Raw genomic sequence first — 20,436 nt, forward strand, 5'->3', positions numbered from 1 at the left:
ATGGCGAACCTCTGAGTGCATTTCTGCCATGAGAAAGCTCCTCATAAAAAAAAAACAAGTGTAGGTATTTATTTTTTTTTTATATTATGTAATGGAGTGTATATTTTACCATTATTAATTGCGCTCAATTATAACACTTCTTTGTTTTCTTTCTTTGTATCATTTCGTAACACCAAACTTGGTTTCAAAAGCGACACATGGCCAGAAATTTACTTTTGTCTCTCTGCTCCGACTACGAGATATTGTTTTATTTTTAATTAATTGGTTTATGCCATGGTCGGGCAGCGAGAATAAATTTTTCTACCCATCTACTAACTTCACTCGTGGTTTTTGAGAATCTGTGCTGTATTTTATAATGATATTTTTCGATTTTTTGCAAATTTAACCCTACAGTAGTCGCGCCCCTGAAACTGACGTAATTGGTCGCGCGGTCTACATATGTAATCCATTTTAAAATTAAAAATACAAAAGATAAATATTTAATTCTTCCATTGCTTTTGTTTTAAATATTCTTGCTATTGTTTAATTTATTAATATTAATCAAAAATAACATAAATAAACTTTCTGTTATTACATAAATTAAATAAAAACCAAAACTTCGTTTTTTAACAAAAAATTAAGATACTTCACAAAAGTATAAAATATATATAAAATAACCAGAAGATAATTGAGATGTTTTAATTGTTTTCGAAACATGACGAGCATACAGTCTTGGAATGATCAGGACAAATGCGTTTATTGCAAGCGTTACACACTTTACGGGTGCTTTTATTACGGGCCCTTCCACAATCGTAGCAACGACCGACGTAGTTATTGTGCGTTGGACCTTGATGAGTTACAACTTGAGGAAGATCCAGGAAGTCTTTTATTTTAAATGTCAGTGTTCTAGGTAGCGTGGTAAGTGTTAATCTTTGGTGAGCCAGTGGTTTCATCCAAGACAAGGCTAAGTCTATGAAAAAATCACGCCTTTGGACAGATTCATAGTTACTGTTTGCAGTGTAAATGCATAATGCGTTGAGAGCACTGAGGTTTACAAGATTATAGAACTTAGTCAGCGGCCACCTTCTCGAATTTCTAGATACGTCATAAAGAGAACACATCTTGTCAACCAGATCAACGCCATTTTTAGTGCGATTATATTATATATTAGTATGTTATTATTTCCGGCTTTCGTTGTTCTCCGGTGTCAGAATCAATCGTTGTATCGTTGTGCATTGTAGAAATGGCTATTACCACTTTGTTGGCTTTTGGTACATAAGAAACCAGAGTATATGGAGAGTGAAATCCAAATTTTGAGGAGCATATTGGATTGCCTCTAGCTATTCTAAATTCCCGGGGAACTTCACTTTTATCTTTTCGAACGGTATCAACCATTGTAATTCCATTATCAAATCATTGCTTTGCAATTTTCAGAGAGGAAAACCAATTGTCCATAGTAATATTGATATGTCTATTCAAAATTGGTTGCACCATTCTCATCACGATATCAAATCTCTCGTTGCTTAACCGAAATGGACCTTCGGGTTGTTGGCCGGCGTAAATTTCTAAGTTATAGGTGTATGGGTAATGAACGTCTACAAGTGCAAAAACTTTCAGTCCATACTTAGCAGGTTTATTTGGAATATACTGCCGAAAAGAGCAACGCCCTCTGAAGGACAAGAGTTGTTCGTCCAAAGTCATTTCAGCAGAGTAGCATACATATGTAAATATTATCAGAAAAGTTCCACAAAATTTTAAAATGATAACGTATGCCAAAAGTCCACTTTTCTTTACAAAGTATAACTAGCTATTAGCATAAAACCTAATTTAAAATACTTACATACGTAATCGGTCGCGCGGCATACATACGTAGACCACGAATTTCACGAACCTCTAGCGACACAAATGCACGCGACAATTAACAGCGGAACACTGAGAGTGACTCTCTATTTGTTAGTTACAAATAGCAAAAATCTCCGATGAAATCGATGCACGATTTTCAAGAAATTTAAAATTTAACAATGGCGGATTACATATGTAGACCGCGCGACTACTGCAGGGTTAAAGTATTTGAGACATCAACTCGAAATTCAATATTCAAATACATATGTAGGGTTTTGATAGAAATTATCTGAATACGAGGTGTGTTCAAAAAGTATAGCGAATTTTGAATTTTCGCAGGTTACGTATATTCCAATTTCGATTTTTTTTGTGGCGATATGTTGGTACTCATGTCTCTCACTCATGCCAACGAGTTCGGCCATTTTGAATGTTCAGTTACTTGTTGACAACTGCTTTGCTTGCACATGTTTCGGCTCGTCTTCGATTTTTACCTATTCAAAAAGATGGATCAAAGAACCTGTATCAAATTGTGTGTGACAAACGAAATTAAGTGTGCGGATGCATTCCGAATGTTGACAAAGCAACGTTTATCGGAGGTACAAAATGTTCTCAGAAGGCCGAGAAGATGTGAACGACGAAAAGCGTGCCGGACGCCCCAGCACTTCAAGAACAAACGAAAAAATTGATGAAGTGAAGAAAATGGTATTGGCCAATCGTCGAATCATCATTAGAGAAGTTGCTGAGGACCTAGACATATCGATTGGTTCGTGCCATTCGATTTTTTTTTCAATGATTAGAGGAGGAAACGTGTCGCCGCAAAATTCGTAACAAAACTGCTCAATTTCGACCAAAAGCGCATCGAATAAACATTGCTAATGAGATGATGCACTCTGTCTGCGACAACCCAAATGTGCTCCAGAGGGTCATAACTGGTGATGAATCGTGGGTTTATGGTTATGACGTAGAAACCAAAGTTCAATCATCTCAATGGAAGCTGCCGTACGAACCAAGACCGAAAAAAGCGCGCCAAGTTCGGTCGAATGCAAAAGTTTTGCTTAGTGTTTTCTTCAATTGCAGGGGCATTGTGCATCACGAGTTCTTGTCACAGGGTAAAACAGTCAATAAGGAATATTACCGCGAAGCAATCCACCAGAAACGCCCGGGTTTGTGGAAGAATAAAAAGTGGCTCTTGCATCACGATAACGCCCCTGCTCACACATCGTTGCTTGTGCGCGACTTTTTGGACAACAACAACACACTACTGATGCCATAGCCACCGTATTCCCCAGAGAGGCCCATGCAAGGACGACGCTACGTTACGATTGACGAGATAAAGACGGCATCGAAGGAGGAGCTGAACAAGATAAAAAAAGATAGGAAAAAACGTTGGCACAAGTGCATATTATCTCATGGGTATTACTTTGAAGGGGACAAAATAGATATGAATAAATAAATAATTTGTGAAAAAACACAAAATTCGCGATACTTTTTGAACACACCTCGTATACAAATATTATTCCTAAGATATCTGAGCCTCAAAATAATCAATTATTTTCACCGTAATAGGCGTACATGTTTTAAATAAAACCACTAAATACAACCCACTTGCTAAGAACCTCTTAGAAAATCCATAAACATAGCAAACTAAAATCATTAATTTTAGATATCTCGCACTGATACTTAGCTACCATGTCAACCCTCACCACCACCGGCGACCGCTAAGTGTTTATCTACGTGCTTGGGCATAATCGTACGTTAATGTCATTTCAGCGCCGGTGTCATTTATGTTTAAAAAAAAAGTAAAGTAGGCAAAGTTGTGCATGAAAAATAGTTAATAACTTTTAGTTCTGCGAAATGAAACCGAATTTTGTCATGCTGCTGCTGAATAATTTCAATTACGTCATCACCACTGCACAATAAATTAAGTTTAATTCAATGAAACTCCGTTTAGATATTCTGAGAATCGGTTGGATGTGCACAATTTCAATTCCAATTTTTACTTTTCTAGGAAGTTGCAAAATTTACGAATATTGCTTTGCAGTGTTTGCTTGTGTGTAATATTTTATCGTTGTATCTCTGACGATTCATTAGCTGGAAAGTTTTAATTTCTTTTTAAAGCATTTTAGGAACTATCAAGGGTAACCTGAAATGCCACATCAATAAGCCGTCGGCAAGCAAAAATACTTTGCCAAAATCGAATTTCGTTTTTATACGTTTTTAAAGAATGCCAAGCGTCTATTGCATGATTTTGGCCGTAATTAAAATCTGTTCTTAGTATATTCTCTCGAAACTTTTGATATTTTCATTGATTTGCTATTTATGTGCGATGGTTTCATACATTTCATTCTTCAAAATTGATGAATAACAAACTCTTTCCTTATAAATCCGTTCCTGAGTTTAAGGCAAGTACAAAAAAAAAATAAATAATAATAATAGTAAAAATTATTAAATAAAACTGTCCGACAAAAAAAAAAAAAAAAAAAAATTCTGAAGTTGCTATTTACTTCATTTCATCGATCTGCATTAGAATACATATGTCTTAATCTCTGTATTGTAATTTAACTATCTGATCATGAGATAAAATAAATAAATTACTTCGAAGCCCAAAGAGATTCGAGCTCCTGCAAATGTAAATATTTTATCTCAATTTTAGCAATAATAACACACTATGACAAACTTTAGAATCACTACCCTGAAGTGCGTGTATACACAGCACGCGACGTCCAACAATACTTCTCTTAATAACGGCACAGCTTCACGCAATTGTCTATTCGTATTCGTAGTAGTTGGCGGTGTCAGCTAATCAAGCAATATGCCGCATGTTGCCTGGCTGAACTCATAAATGTCATCGGCTTTGGACACGCACCAAATTCAAGCGGCTAGGCGAAATGTAATAGACTTCACGAGCAGATACCAAACTTCTCATCTGCATCAGAGTTGCGAACATCACCAACCTACGAGCTGGCTTTAGGCAAATTAACAAGATTGTTCATTTGCTCGTCCGCTGATACATAGGCGAGATTGGCTTATTGACAGGCAGGTGTTGGCCGCAGAAGTTCTTCAACCACTTGAGGAATACACAGTTTGTCATCAGCTTAGCCTACGCAGTTTGAAGCGATTACACTCGAGCTTAGTTAAATACGGAGATGTTGGAAGCTCAAAAGTTTTTCCTTTGAACGACAAGTAATTAAATTCAACTGTATAGGTTACGTCGTTAGGGTCGCCGCATTCTTATATTGCCTTCAAGTGCGCATAAACAAGGAAAGGTGCCTTTTATAAAAGGTAAAACCTTTGTTGTAATTTATTACGGAAATCTCTGAACAATACACTTGCAGGCTGAATAAATCCGAAAGAAAAATGAGTGCTGTTGTTATTCTCTGTGATGCAATAGAGGTGTAGGTAGTTCATTGATACTTTTCGGTCGCCATTAATTCTCGTCACCTGGCAACTAAACAGATAAAGACTTGTCGTGCTAACATTCGGAATTAAAAAAAATTATTTACATATGTGCCATTCCCTGCGAATGTAAGCAAAAATTTTGGTCTTAAAAATTTAAAAAGAAATTCGACAATTTGTTTGCTGTTTGTTAACGGGTTAGTATTCGTTTGATAGAACTCTTTCTGCTCTACAAAACTATGTTAATTCCGTTTTTGAGTTATTTAATTTTTTATTAGTTCAGAGGCTTAGAAATGGAATACCCAGGAAGCAAAAAAAAAAAATTTCGACACCTGCCCTTCTTTGCTTTTCATCGAAGTCAAAAAGCTGCCCAAACAGCCCGGCACATTTCCGACGTTTATGGAGAAGGTGGCATAGGCGAGTCTACGGCACGAAAATGTTTGGTTATTTTTTTGTTCTGTCTTGTTTACTCCTCTCGGGAGCATAGGGCCTCGACAAGATTCAGTCTTGTGTTGGGTTCGTGAATCTATTTTGATTTCTGACAGAGTAGGTGATTAGCCTGTCGCTACGGAAATGGTTTGCAAAGTTCAAAAAGGGCGACTTCGACGTCGATTACAATACCCGCCGCAGAAGGCCTTCTGAATTCGATGAAGAACGTCTCAAATCACTTTTGAAGGAGAACGGTCGACAAACCAGTCATGAATTGGCGGAAAAAAAGAAACGCGATAATAAAATTATGCTCAGTCACCTTCATTCAATGGAATTTACCGAAAAGTGGGGAGACTGGGTATCTCCTGAACTCAACGAAGAAAACCAAGGAAGACGCCCGCCACCAAGCAAAACGCCGTCATAAACAACCTTTTTTGTGCCGAATCGTCACGGAGGATGAGAAATGGTGCTTATACATCAATACGAAGCATAGAAAGGAGTGGGCGACTCCAGGAGATACGACGAAGCCGAGAGTCAAGCCGAATCTTCATCCAAAGAAGACCATGAAATGTGTTTGGGGGGACTGGGAGGGCATGGTGCTCTGAGAAATGCTCGAAAAAATGGCATGGTCAACAAGGAGATCTACATTGCCCAGCTACACTGCGTGAAAGAGGCTTTTTGAATGAAAAGATGTGATCGACATGGATAAACCATACTCCTTCACGACAATGCCATACCCCATGTTGCCCAAGTCGTCAAAACCGCACTCCAAGAGCTCGAATGGGAAGCCATTCAGCATCCGCCGTGTTCTGCGGACCTTGCACCGACCGATTACAATATTTTCCGCTTCCTGTCAAACCATATGAAGGGCGTTACCTTCGGTAACAAAGAAGTCTTTAAAAACTGGCTCAACAACTGCTTTGACACCAGACCAGCCGATTTTTGGCGGAACGTCAACAACAAATTGGTCAAGAGGTGGAAAGAGGTGGTAGACAGCAAGGGGCAATATATAACACTGTGCGACAATTTTGGGGTCATCAAAATCAAACCGCACCGGACCTTTTTTTTCTGAAAATATACCTATTCAATAGCAAAACCCTCGCTGGGTTTTTAAAAGTTAGCTCGATTTTTTTTTTTATTGCGTTTTGAAGTTTTCTATTTTCATGAGATTTCGGAGTTTTACCTGTACGCTAAATTTGACTTATAAATCGACCTTTGTTTGATTTAATCGATTTATTTTGTCATAGCTTGATGCAGAAATTTCGTACATGTACAAATAAACTTATTTTGAGAAGAACCTATATCTCAATACGCAATTTTGAATACCAAAATATCGAAAAATTGTATGTTTTTACCATTTTTTACTGTAATTATGAAAATAATTAAAATTTCTCACTATTTCTTTTAGCAAAAATGTTGCAAAATGTACTAAAAAAGTCATTTATAAGATAAAAACATAAAACTGAACTTTAAGTTTGTTATTTTCTAAAAAAATAAATTTTTAACAAGATTTATCTTCATAAAAATAATTTTTTTATACTCTGCTCTAATTTTTTTTTTAAATATCTAAAAACTCTGTAGGTAAAAATATTAAATAGATTAAGTAAAAAGAATATAGACTTGAATTCTTATAATTTTTTTTTTTTATTAAAATAAAGGATTTTTACGTACTAAAACCTTAGAGACGAGCTCTTTTCGACAATGATTGAATTTCAACATCATCATTATCAGGGTAATCAGATTCATCAGTAAAGAATTCCATGCCTGTCTCTTCTTCTTCTACCTCATATTCTTTTTCCTCCTGGTTACTCCATTTTCCTTCATTTTCTTCCTGGTCGTATTGAAAAATATGTTTACTCCACCAACATATTTCGGCTAGTATGGCACCTGGAGCTCGTTTTCCTCGGTATCTTGACTCAAATGGCATCGCAGTTTGATGGTAGCGCTCTCCTTGCTCATCTGATTCTGTCGACAATTGTTGACTAAAATAGTCCAAATGTTGGTGAAGAAAGTGAATTTTTAGCGACATATGGACCCCAATTTTGGAAAAAGCGGGTGGTTACGTATAAAATTATTTTCATAATTACAGTAAAAAATGGTAAAAACATACAATTTTTCGAAATTTTGGTATTCAAAATTGCGTATTGAGATATAGGTTCTTCTCAAAATAAGTTTATTTGTACATGTACGAAATTTCTGCATCAAGCTATGACAAAATAAATCGATTAAATCAAACAAAGGTCGATTTATAAGTCAAATTTAGCGTACAGGTAAAACTCCAAAATCTCATGAAAATAGAAAACTTCAAAACGCAATAAAAAAAAATCGAGCTAACTTTTAAAAACCCAGCGAGGGTTTTGCTATTGAATAGGTATATTTTCAGAAAAAAAGGTCCGGTGCGGTTTGATTTTTGATGTCGCACTGTGGAATTGATTAACTTTTTTTTTTTATTATGTTATTCCTACATTAACCATACATCTGTCATACTGACATTTAGTACATTTTTTAACAATTAGTTAGGAAAATTATTAAATATATTTCATCATGGCCAGTGCCAAGACGAATAGAGCGATTACATTTTAGGAAAACAATTACATTTTATATAGAACAGTTATTTTAGCATACGAGAATTAATATTTAATTTAATAGGTCAATTGGCCGGTTTCTCTTCAGACGTCGTAAAGTTCTTCTTTCAAGTTGTGAGAGTGTATTCACTTCTCTATTTTTGTGCTGGTTTATTTCGTTAAAATACCTTGTTGATATCGCTTTTATTTCTTCGTTGATTAATGGTATATTGAAAGTAGTGTGGATGTCATCATTTTTTGTGTACCTGTCGGACATTGTTATTATACGTAAGATTTTTGATGGTTGTCGCTGTACTTTGTTTATGTGAGTTCTTTTTGCAGTTCCCCACACTTGAAGTCCGTAGGTCCAGATTGGTTTAATGACCGCCTTGTATACTAAAAGTTTGTTGGAAATATTGAGCTTAGAATTTCTGCCTATTAGCCAATGCAATTAACGATTAACTTATTATTGATTTTTGTTTAAATAAAAGTCTTCGGTAAAAACGTCACGAATTTATTTCCCAACCCAATAATAATTTGCAGTGTACACTTTTAAATTAAAAGCAAACGCTCTTGGTCTTATAATTATTTTTGTACAGTTTTGTACGGAACAATAATTTACGCGTTACGAGATCCCATTTTAAACATAAAATAAACGAAACGATATTGAGACATTTTTCAAAGTAGATATTATCATAGTTATCTTGATCTCATAAAGTTTTTTCGGGCGGTGTATATCTAATGCCCCTTTACGTGGCACAATTGTGCCCGATTTTCCATTACTTATGCAAATGCGCACACTGCGAGTATGAGACCGGCTCCCACCCTCGACGTAAACTCTGTTGTATTTGTTTAATCAAATTCATGTTAGATTTTGCAACGCGTTAATGTGCGTATTACTGGGCGCAGTCAGTTAACAATAATGGTGGATGCGGATCAATTAATTAATGAAGTAGCGCTTAATCTTTATTTGTGGGATAATAAAGTTGATTGGTCTTCTTACAGGATTATAACTTGAAAAATGTTGAATACAATCTCACTCTGCACGTAACTTTCTGTGTGCGCATAGAAGTTCTGCCCACAGAAATAACTTCGGCTCTAAGTGCTTTCTAAGTGCCAATCCCCATTTTCCATTTATACCACTTGACAATGAATTGTCTGTGGCATTTTGTACTCTATTCATTTTACTACAATTATTTCGTTTATTTACCTGTATGTATGTCTTTACTTACAACATACAACTTCTAAACTTTATATATGTATTTCTAGGGAACTTTTTCATACTTACTTCATTTAATTTATGGTGAATATAAATTTGCTCAGCAATTCAAAGTTCTGCTTGATTTGAGCTAGTAAATTACCTTCAAATGAGTGCCTTCCAGATCCCTTATAGTGAATACAAAAAATACTCAAAATGGCAGAGGAATTGTCTTAAATTCTCCATTGTGCAAACGAACATTCTTTGGTCGGAATTAACGAATGACAGCTCTTTTATTGTGCATCGTAAATCAAGTTAATAAACTGTAAATAGCGGAAATTGAAAATGGTTGATTTACATTCGTGTTGCTTTTTGGTAATACTTACGCATACAATAGAAAAGTGAATAATACTTGTTTTATAGCGCACACGAGGAAATCTGTAAATGCAGAATTTCAATTGCTGGGGGTGTGTCTCTATGTCTGTGAAACAAGTTATGCATACAAGTACGTCAATTAGAATTATAGGTATACAGGATTATAGGTTTATAGGTATACATCATAAACATGTAGCGCCTTAATATTTTTAAAAGTTTTGACTTTTTTTATTTTTATTTATTATCTGGCGACAATCGTGCAGATAGCGACAAGACCTCTGCCTTTCCAAATGATATCAATTCTTTTGTTCTTTTTACAATGCGATTCAAATTGTTGTTGATATAATGTTTATGTGTGAGTGCATTTGCGGCCTTTTCTATTGCTATTAGTGTATTCTTTGGTAACAGAACCTTTCCCAATTTTTTGAGTATTTCATGGTATGGTCTTTTGCAATTTTTTGTTCTTGCTTATTTCACTTAAAGCGTCAATTGAAAGGCGTCTACTCATTGAAGCCCACACTCTAATTCGCTCATCCATATACTAGTTTTTGTTGTTGTTGTTTTTTCATAAAAGTATGACTTGTTTTTTAACAAAAAACAAATTTTAGACAAAAATTAGAAAAATTGTACTGCTAGAAAATACCGTTGAGTTTCTAAAATTTGGTTTTTGTTGACGGTGTTGCATATTTTTACATAAAACATATTCACGAACTGTCTTCTTTATATGGAGAAAATTCACTGTCAGGTGGAAAAATTCTCAAAAATCAACGAGAATTTCGAGCCATATCAATCGGCTCTTTCTTATACTAAAAATTAATAATTCATGAAAATTTGTCGTTGGGTTGGAGTGAAAGTTCTTTCGTATTTTAAAGAAAATATTTGGATGCATTTATAAAAATATGTGTTTAATATTAATCAATTAGCGGCATCAGTACCTCTTTCCCTGTTTCTAAACAAACAAAAAAATCTCATTCCTCAACCCAAAAAACTTATCCTTTCCATCCTTACTCACGCACAATAGAGAGCGCATTATTTGCACTGACGCTGCTGAAACAATCAAAAACAAAGAAAAACACACAGTTACACATTGTATCAGTGGCGCCAGCAAGTGGAAGCGGGCAATCTCGGTAGTAGCGCAGACACACGAAATTTAGTGAAGTCCCCAACCATCTGTGCGATCTTTCTGGCAGAAAAATGTGAAACACAGATGGCGCTCCAAGTAAGAAGGCGGTGTTCCTAAGCAACGACAGGTGGGGATTTCCACAACTTAGGACTGGTAGCGGCAGGCTAATCACCTACCACTACCTAGACTGAGGTCTTGTCCCGAGAGGAGTGAACAAGGGGAAAAAAATATTTTTATTATAAATATATGCTCCGTTATTTGTAACAATTTGTTGCCATCTTTCAGGTAGCCTGCGAACTCCTATTTTGTAGAAGTGGTCGCCCTCGGAGTTAAAATAGTCAGGAACTGCCTAGGAAACACTTTCAAATTTTTCCCATTAGATAATCTTGCAGAGATCTGAACAGGTAATCAGAAGGTGCAATACCAGCAGAATACGGTTCGTGACTAAGGATTCCTAACGCATTAAGTTTTTGTTGCGTCCCATTGCAGTGGTGGGACACTATTTCTTTTCTGAATACTAATGCTGGTGTTTTTTCTTTGATAGCTGCATTATATTTGTCCAGCTGATTGCTCTACGGATCCACGTTGGTGGGTTTTCCCTGTTTCAGCGACTTGCGTCTCAACACACACAAAGCAGTACTTTTCGTTAATAGTTACTTGGTTTTGGAACTGTTGCTGATGATTTTCCTGGTTTGCAGTAAGATTTTTTTCTCTTAAAATTCTCCCAAAGTATCCATTTTCTTCTCCAGTAATCAGCTTGTCCAAAAACGGCTCTACATTGTGTCTAATCGGATATGTGATGAACACATTCTTACACGATCAGACAAATTCTCTTCCGTTAATTCATCTGGTAGCTAAACACTTTGCTTTAACAAAAACCCAAGAGATTTAATGTGATCTCCAAGAGTTGTATAATGAATGAGAAACTCATCTGCAATTTCTCGGATGGTCGTCCAGGTCGATCACTTTTTTGGAGGCTCAGATCCCCGGAACGAAATTTGCTGAACCATCTTTGACAAGTACGACCATTTACAATATCTTTTCCAAATACACAAATTTTTATTTGCAACCGATGCGTTGTTTTCTTTTTGGAAGTGTTATAAATGCACTTTATCTATCTACTGATATTTTTTTTTTTTTTTGTCGGGACAACTAGCAAGTGCAGCACTCAGACATGAATTAAGTCCATTGTACTACACTTGGATTCCCTTTTAATTTTTTTTAAATCTACCCGATCTCCGAGGAAATCTGAATAGATCTTGTGGTGCCAAGGAGCCAAGATGGTCCCTTCTTAACACATCAGTGTCGAAGACCTCAAACCTCATTCGAGCGAAGGCGGGGCAGACGCACAGGAAGTGGTACGCCGTCTCATCCTCCTCTTCACAAGCAGGGCAGAGTACACTGTCTGAGATGTCCAACCTTTCCATGTGCTTCGCCCACAGAAAGTGGCCCGTCATCAGTCCAACCCGCCGTCTGCACTCCCCTCTGCTTAAGGGGGTATTCTGGTCTAGAGCCCTACTTTTTGGGTATTTTTCAAACTAGGATAAAAGAAAAATTAAAAACATTTTTACTATCCATTTTTTATATAATATTTATTGATGTTTAAGGTATATAAAAAAAATTAAAAAAAAAAAAAGTCAAAAATTCATCCAGTGACAGGTCGGTGAAGTAGGGGTTGCTAGTCAAACAGTGCTCCCTGGTTGACATGATTCCAACCCTTGTAGTGATCTAAATCGAACAAACAAAGAAAATTCTTAATTAGTAAAGATGTCGCTACATCTTGAGCCTCAGCCGAAAAAAAAAAATAAAAATTCACAAAATGGCGCCTACTTGAAAAAAAAAAATTTTTTTTACCCCTGTTTTTTGACCTTTACGAATTTTTTAAAAATACTTCAAATTAAAATTTTTCAAAATCCAATGCTCCAGTGATAAAGAGATGTATGAAAAAGATTCTCACCAAATTTCAAAGGGATCGGTCAAATAGAACTTCAGATATCGTGTCAACCACCTCAGCAAAAGGAGTTTTGAGAAAAACGCGTTTGAATTTCGCCGTCCGCTCAAACCAGTCTAGCTGTCGCGTCATTAAAATAGTTGTAATTTCGAAAATAATTCGAATTTTGCAAAATCCTTTTAGGGAGATATTTTTGAATACCTAGACTATCGAATTTTGAAAAAAAAAAATTTTCGATTTTTTCAAATTTCTAGACTAGAATACCCCCTTAATGACAGAAGGCTTTGCGACAGTCGATCGGATATGACAGGTAACATCAGTTTAGTCCATCTGCAGCCTCTCTCAGCCTGCCAAGCTCGCTTGTGTGTGGTAGTTACCCATTTGCTAACCGTGGCTGTGATGGCCGCAGAAAGGTGTGGCAAAACGGGCTCTGGGCAAAAGAAGTTGGCCTCAGAGCCCATCTTAGCTAAGGAGTGAGAAGTCTTGTTACCCGCGATTTCCACGTATCCCGGGACCCATGTTAGCATCAGGCTATTATGACATACTTTTCATTTTATATATAACAATAAGTATATGGTGAACGGCAAAAACTGACTCCTTTTACATTATAAACCAGGTAGAAAAATAAAAAATAAATATTCTCAATGACTCACTAGCCATCTGTTTTTTTTATGTACAAGAAAAATTACCTGCCAATTTAAAATACGACAGAACTTTCCCTCCAACCCAATAAAAGTTCGGGGAGTTAGAATATAACCTTAGCTGTAGTTTATAGCCTCATTTGCTTTTGAATAATTCAATTCGCTTATTATCGTCATAGAATTGCACTGCGCGGAAACTGCTTGATAGGTACTGAAGTGCTTAATCACTTGGCAAGAATGTATTATAATAGTTATTTTAGGTTCTGGCTTAGATTAGGTGGGCTAAGTATTGCTGTTGTACACATACCTACTTACATGTATATATACCTAATTGGTGGTATATACGAGATAATTGCAGATTATGTTCGCACATTGATTAGTTGCTGCTAGCATTTATGGGAGAACTTGAATTATCCAAAATTATTGCGCTTCAACCAGCTTTAGACTAAGGGATGAGCTTATATTTGGAAATGGTTAATTTTTTTTGGTATATCCGCGTGCTACTTCAATTGCGTGCGTAAACAATCAGTCAAGTTCAAGTTCATTAAGTGCAGTAATTAATTACGGCTTATCTATTGTGACCGTAACCGAATGGGTTGGTGCGTGACTATCATTCGGAAGCACCCAGGTTCGAATATTCTGATACAAAAAGGTTTTTGTTTAGTAGTGGTCGCTTTTCGGCAGGCAATGGCAAACCTCCGACCGCATTTCGGCCATGAAAAAGCTCCTCATAAAAAGCCATCTGCCGTTCGGAGTGAGCTTAAAGCTATAGGCTCCTCCATTTGTGGGAAAACATTAAAACGCACAGCACAAATAGCAGGAGGAGTTTGACCAAACACTAATAAAGGGTGTGAGCGTCAATTATTTATACTTAAAGGAAATAAAAGGCGGCCGCCGTGGCCGAATGAGTTGATGCGTGACTACCATTCGGAATTCAGATAGAGAACGTCGGTTCGAATCTCGGTGAAACACCAAAATGAAGAAAACGTTTTTTCTAATAGCGGTCGCCCCTCGGCAGGCAATGGCAAACCTCCGAGTGTATTTCTGCCATGAAAAAGCTTCTCATAAAATATCTGCCGTTCGGATTCGGCTTGAAACTGAAGGTCCCTCCATTTGTGGAACAACATCAAGACGCACACCACAAATAGTAGGAGGAGCTCAAAAAGGGTGTATGTGCCAATTATATATATATATGGGGCATTCTTCGCCAACCGGACACCCCATCTGCCCAGAACAGTTTTTATAAAAAAAATTTTTCCTTATGCCGAAATAAAAGCTTATGTCATGTACTTTAATTTGTCATGTGGCACTTTTTAAATACTAAAAAGCCATTCCTTCCAAATCTCAAACAAAAAGGAAGTGATTATTAAAAGATTTTCCAATTCTCCAGAAGAAATAAAAGTTTTACTGTGAAAAAAATCCTGTATTATGAAAAAAAAAATTCCAATTTCAGCAATTTCCTTCAATATTTATATTCAGCAGCGAACCCAGAAACCCCCGAGCTTCATGTTTGAGGAGAATTCACAGTAAAACTTTTTTTCTTCTGGAGAATTGGAAAATCTTTTAATAATCACTTCCTTTTTGTTTGAGATTTGGAAGGAATGGCTTTTTAGTATTTAAAAAGTGCCACATGACAAATTAAAGTACATGACATAAGCTTTTATTTCGGCATAGGGAAACATTTTTTTTATAAAAACTGTTCTGGGCAGATGGGGGTGTCCGGTTGGCGAAGAATGCCCCATATATATATAAATTTGTAAATATACTTACACAAGGTTTATCCTGCTACAAAAGAGGTTCACAACTTATGGGGAACCCATTGATAATGTAAACAGCCAGAAACCAAATTACCTTGGAAAAGATATCGATGCGAGAACCAAAAATGTAAAGCAGCTTTGCAAGCCTCACAAAGATCTGATTTTCCAGGCAGCTAACAAGGCGTACCAAACTATGAATTTTTAATTCGAATGTTAAATCCGCCCTAGTATCTGGCTGTGAAAAATGGTTACTGTCTGTATCTGCAACGAGGAAGCTGCAGACATTTGTGAACCGATATCAAAAAACACTTCTCCGTATCTGATGCCTCGACAATTGGATTTCAAACGAACAACTAATCAATCGAAGCATACAAAAACCAATTGACATTGACATACGAGAGCGCAAATAGATTTGGATTGGCAATAAGTGGCGCAGGCCAGTGACCGACATAAGTAAAATAACACTAGACTGAAAACCACAAACATCGCACTGCAAGGGACACCCTAAAGCATCTGGGCGGCGTAGTCTCAAACAAGATTTTTAAGCAATTGTAGAATCTCTCTCATGAACCCACATTAGGACGAAAGCGAAAAGTAGACAACATTAGAAAGCATTTGTTTCGGCTCTATGCGCTTAAAGGCGGCGCAGAAGCAACTAATAATAATGGTACAGGGTCTTTCAAGGTTGCATTTAATATATAGTTGTGCTTTGTTTTGACAGCCGCCGAAAATCGATGTCGTCTACATATAATATTTTGAAAACCTATTCGATAAATTAGTTTGAGGTCCCTCTCAGTATATTGCAGCCCAATATCCTAAGTCTGGTTCTTGAAATTGCCGGACACCTACAGAGAAAATGTCCTGCAGTGTCGTCATCCTCAAGAGAGGATAGGCATATCGGGCTGTCAACGACCCCCATGGTAGCCATATCCTGACCACAGGTGTTGTGCCCTGTGACTACACCCACCAGTACTCTCAGGTCCTTTCTGCTGAGTTTTAGGAGAAAGGTCGCTATTTTCCTGTTTGCTATTTTCCTGTTCTTTTACCAAGCACTTGGCTACTCTGCACGAGTTCAACCCAGACCAACATCCTCTATGGATAGACCTCATGAAGTCGTCAATCCGTAGTTGAATCGATGCGGAATTGACACCTAGTAAGGGTTCAGGGCTTAGTGGCATACTTGCAGAGCCTTCATTAGGTGTCCTGTATACTTAACTACATTAACATTTAGTTTATTTCCGAATAATTTGGTTATAAGCCATGATGCCCAACCATTAAACATTTTCGGGATATTCGATTTTAAAAATTATTTAAAAAAATTTTTTTTGATTAGATTTTGCTGTATCGCCACTTTTTGTTAAATATGAGTTTAAGTGCTCAATTTTGTTTCCTTTCTTAAATAAAGAAGGTCCTACCGGAGTATGTCGATTACTAAAAAAAAAAAATGTAACTCGCGAAGCCGTCCATAATGAATCATGAATATAAAAAATGATTCGACTCCCAACACATAGCACTGGCAATGGTCCCTAGAGGCCAGCCCTACCTAATTTAACCTTGAGAATAAATTGAATATAAAAACAAATAAAAATGAATGCACCGTTACAATTTTGTGCCGTTTCTATTCGGGGCATACAAAGGAGACTAACGCACGACTTTATGCAATTCCTCAAATATAAGGCCAGCTACCAATTTGATGACATTCGTGAACCTTGGGGGTTGCACTCGAGGGCTATTTTAGTGATACCCTTAATTTCCTTTCGCAACGTGTTTTCAATAGTAGATTGTAATTCGTTATAACTCTGGTCTGGAAAATTCGGCGAATTCGACATTTTTTTACAAAGATTTGCATGCTCTGGCAGATTCTGTTAGTGACTTTCCAAGTTTCGGATTACATAATTAAAAATAAAAATTTTTGTATAGTAACATTTCTGAAAATTATTTTGAAAAATAGTAAGCCTTTTAAGCTCAGTGTCGGTGGGTACGTACAATACAAATCACAGAGAAAATCGTGAATTTCAGATTTGGAGATTGAGGATTCGCATGAAACGCTGCACAAATTCCAGGAAAGTATACATTTTACACAAACGACATATGTATCTGTAACCCTCGATGACAAATGAAAATAATATAAGGAAAAGTTTGAGAACAAGATTATGTTACGTATATAATGCATTAATTTTGGAGCTCTGATTTAAGCCAAGCGGACTGGCAACCAATCAGACCGTCCAACAAAATGAGAAACTACGTTGGACTATTTTGTCGCCAAAAACATTAGTTTTCTGCTTAAGCCCAGAAATGTCACTAATTTACCAAGATATATTTAGAAGGTTTGCCCATTAACTATGGTGAAAAAAAAGATTGTGAGGGGATCTTTGGCTGCCACGTCATTTGGGAGATTCAGCCGAAATCTCACATGTATTCACACACTCGTCCAATCAGTCGTTGGCTGATTTTTTCCATGATGAAAAGACTTTTAGAGGTGTACTCCCTAGCAGACCGTTACTCGGCTCTGAGCGAATTTGATACATATGCCAACGGCATTCGTTTTGTGTTTCACAAAATTTTGCGTTAGATTAGTGAATGCGAATGACGTAGAATCCAAAGTTTCCCTCAATTTTTTTTTTTCACCATACCTAACGATCAAACATTCTATTATATATATCATCCTTGGATTTTTTCATATATCACCAATACAATCTCAGTTTTTTGTGTAAACACATCCCAAGTGAGCTCAGCCCATCAACTGATTCTCTCCAATTTGCCCAGAGCCGAATAACGGCCTGATTAATTGTACATTACTCAAAGCCTTTTCATCACGCTAATTTACCACATGGCCGACCAATTGAAGATTTTTTTGGTGAAAAATAAGGGTTGGAAGGCCCAAAATGTGAAACAATATCCTTGATGCACATTGTACGGTATATATGTAGATACTTGACTCCAACTTCTCACAAGAAACTACGACAAGATGATAACAAAGGATTAACGAAAAGTTGCTGACAAACGGACAACAGCTAAATCGGCTCCTCTCACCGCTCTGACCCTTTTGTTTTGCGACATGACTTTTCCCATAATACAATTTATTGTTGGAATCAAAGGTTCAACACACTAGCGATAAATTTGCAAAAAGCAGTGGTCATTTTGGTAGCCACATTTGGAATTGCTTGCATTTTAGTGGGGTGCCTAACATATTTGGCCAAGGCTATATCTCTAATCATCTTGATTCCTTTATGTTGTCACAAACAACCGTTAAGTGAACAAAATTATCATACGCTTACACACAAGTGCGGGAAACCTTGCGCCTTTACCTCATTTAAGTCCGAAGTAAGTACCTACTACTATGGGGTTCAATAGGTTTTGCGGTTCGATAAGAAAACTACAATTTTATAGTTTGAAATACACTATATTATTTAGTATAGTCTGCCTGAACATCAATACACTTCTTCCAACGTATTTTCCAATTTATGAATTCCATCCCTGAAGAGCTGCAAGATACGCTTTCATAGCTCATCATTTGATGGAAAACGCTTTCCACGCATGCGTGTTTTTAGGTCTGCAGCCTGATGGAAGTCCCTAGTGGGCAAATCTGGTGAGTATGGTGGATAGACCGGGTCGATTTGTGGGGAGGCAAAAAAATCGCCCATTGCTCTTTGAAAATCATATTCTAGGGATCAAAATAAGAAACTTTGCCGAAGGAACCATACCTCTAAAACGAATTCTGATGCCCCCCAATTTGGGTCGAACTTTTTAATTTCTTTTCTATAACTCACTTAAATTAATTTTTTCATTTACATATGTTCTGACTAAATAAATTTCTTAAGAGAAAAAATAGATATTATTATAAATAAATAATAAATATTATTATAAATAAATAAAAATAAAGAAAAAACATAGCCACTTAGCTGATTTTTTTATGTAAAGGCCAAAAATGGTGATATTTTTAAATTGCGGGACATCAGAATTCGTTTTAGAGGTATGGTTCCTTCGGCAAAGTTTCTTATTTTGATCCCTAGAATACGATTTTCACAGAGCAATGAGCGATTTTTAAGTCGACCCGCCCTAATGGTGGATGTTCCAACAATTCGAACTTTAATTCATGGATTTTTGCCACCGTCATAAGCTGATCCTAAAAGCTTAAAACAATATTCAGAATTTATTGTTTTGCCAGTTTGCAAGTAATCCACAAACAAAATTACTTTCATATCCCAAAAAAAACTGATGCTAGCACCTTCTTGGCCGATTTCTCAATATGAACTCCTTTCGGCACCGAAGAACCGGGCTCGCACTATTCTTTAAGCACTTGCTTTGATTTAGGATCATGGTGATAGACCCAAATCTCATCCGTAGTAATGAATCGACGCACAAAATCGACTTTATCCTTTCGAAAACGCTCTAAATGTTACTGAGAAAGTCGCATTGGACTGGTCGCATTGTTCCATTTTTAGTGAATGCGGAATTCATTGTACCCACAGTTTTCTAAGACCCAATACATCAGCCAAAATATTGCTTGTGATGCCTGGGACTTCTACTAAATATCTTTCAGACACTCGACGATTTTCCAATATGATGTTCTGTATTGGTTCTACAATTACTGGTGTTGTTGCTATTTTTTGGACGCCTTTAGCGTGGATCGGCTTCAAGGCCACGCCTCGTACGACCACGTTTAAATCCAGTGACCCATCTTTCAACTGTACTAATTAATGGCAAAAAGTTCTTATACACTTCGAACATTCGTTCATAAATTTCGTTTGCTTTTAGATCTTCCAAAAATAAACATTCAATCACTGCACGATACTTAATTTTTTCCATTGTAGAAAATATTGTCACACGTCGTTACTGAATTAAGAATTATGTAATTATCAAATTATCAAATCAAAACTACAGAAAGAAAATTTAGGCTTGTAGCAACGACCTCTCCTATGGAAAACTTATTGGGCAATCTAGTACTGCCATCGGACAAAAAGAACGCTCACTTTTTATATGTTAAGGTTTAATTTCCGCACGCTCATTTTTTTTTTTGTGGATGGGGGGCTTAAAGTGCCTAATGCATCATCAAAGCTCCGTCCAAAGAAGCCATCGCCAATCTGAAACCGCTTTGGCATTACTTACCTATGTGTCTGCATCCAGGTCCCGCTTTTTTATACGGAGAATTCTTTCCGCGAAACCACTGATGATCTCCCA

This window comes from Anastrepha obliqua, chromosome 3, assembly GCF_027943255.1.
Source record: "Anastrepha obliqua isolate idAnaObli1 chromosome 3, idAnaObli1_1.0, whole genome shotgun sequence".
NCBI lineage: Eukaryota > Metazoa > Arthropoda > Insecta > Diptera > Tephritidae > Anastrepha > Anastrepha obliqua.